Below are 1,845 nucleotides of genomic sequence, written 5' to 3'. Positions count from 1 at the left end.
TTTTTTTTTTTTTTTGGTCAACCATTTGTTTTCTATCTGTTTGGACTATGCCATTGTTGGTGTGCCTACTTACACAAGACAGGCATGGGAAGCAAGCTCGAGGAGAAAGCAACAGGACCAATGGTCCCGGGGGGACTTGGGGGAAGAAGGTAGCTAGGGAAAGGTGTGATGGGCAAACAGCGGCATAGACAGGAGAATAACTAAGGAATGAAAAACAATAACGAGGTGGATATAAAGATCCTGGGAGCGCAGGCACAACAGCAATCTAGCTGAAAGGAAGTACTATGAGGCAGAAGTAGAGCCGGCATGATTGTGGGGCAGAAGGAAGGTAAAAGGAAACAGAGGAATGATCTAGGAAGCAAAACTATGGATGGAGGCATGAGCATAGGGGTGTCCATATGTAATTACATTAATCCATAAAAATAGAAGTATTGGCCTATGTACATATATTTATATGGCAATACACTGAGGTAGTAGACGGACTTTGGGCCTCTGCTCATACCCTCCCTCAATACAAGAACACATTGTTCTAACAAATCAGCAATCTGAGATGCTCACCCTCCCAAAACAATCGCTGAAGACAAAATGGGTCCAGAAGCAAATGTGATGAAGAAGGCAGATGGTGCCCGGCTATTAAAATATATAGCATCTGGGGTCTTAAAGGCTTGAAGTGAAACAAGTGGCCATCCAGCATAGAAACAACAAGCCCACATGGAAGAAACATACCAGCCTGTGAGAGCATGAGGTGTCATCTGGACCAGATAACAGGCATCAGAAGACTCTTAACAATCAAACAAACAAAATCATATGGTTAAGAATGAGGGGAATCAGAGCAGAGACCCAAAGCCCATCTGTAGACAATGGAACATCCCCCACAGAGGGGTCACAGGGAAGAGATGAGTCAACCATGGTGCAGTAAAGCACTGATGAAACACATAATATTTCTCTGGTTCCTTGAGGCTTCCTCACCCTCCACCACCATGACCCCAGTGATACCTCTCACTTTGGACTAGACCCGAGCATGTACACAGCCCATAGATAAGAGATAAGAGCTCAGGACACATGCAACCCAGGAGCAAGAATGGGAAGAGATACCAGATGGGAAGGATGAAGTGGGGGGAGGAAGAAAAGAAAAGAAAAAGAAGAAAAGAAGGGAAACTGGTCGACACACAACCACACACACCCCTCCAGGGGAAAGAACAATGAAAACCATGGGGGAAGGGAGACAGTGGTCAGTGTGAGACATGGAAATAATAATTTATAATCTATCAAGGAGTCACAAGGTGAGGAGGGAGGGAGGAAAAAGAGGAGCTGATACCCAGGGTTCAATAGAAAGTAACTAACTGTCTAGAAAAGAATGATAGCAACATATGTACAATTGATGTATTGATTGGAATAAGCATTGTTAAGAGCTCTCAATAAAATGATTTTTTAAATCCTGAATTAGTCAAGAGGAATATTTTTTGCTTTTTACTATACCATGAATCCATGAAATTCTAGAAGTTACACTCTTCTGCAGTGAAATTCTGTGCAATTGGATAAATTATTGATGTTATCAAAACAATCATCTTATGCTCCAGGGGGATGATAGACAAGTGATTTTTTTTTTGTTTGTGGAGGTGTTTGCTGTTGTTTTTTGTTTTTGTTTGTTTGTCATAAAATGAAAATATGACTGCTAAAGAAACCCAGAATCATTCATAACCCATGGACAAGCACATGGATTCTGGACTCCCACTTAATTCTAACCCCAATCCAAGTTCTTATAACATGGCCCTGCTCAATACTCACCTACATGAAGAGATCACTGAAGATAAGAGCGCTAGAGCAGTATGGCGAAGAAGGCAG

Source organism: Echinops telfairi, unplaced genomic scaffold (genome assembly GCF_000313985.2).
Source record: "Echinops telfairi isolate 266 unplaced genomic scaffold, ASM31398v2 ScPeMD7_7468;HRSCAF=8506_0, whole genome shotgun sequence".
NCBI lineage: Eukaryota > Metazoa > Chordata > Mammalia > Afrosoricida > Tenrecidae > Echinops > Echinops telfairi.
The sequence above is the reverse complement of the archived record's forward strand: the minus strand, read 5'-3'. Positions refer to the sequence as shown.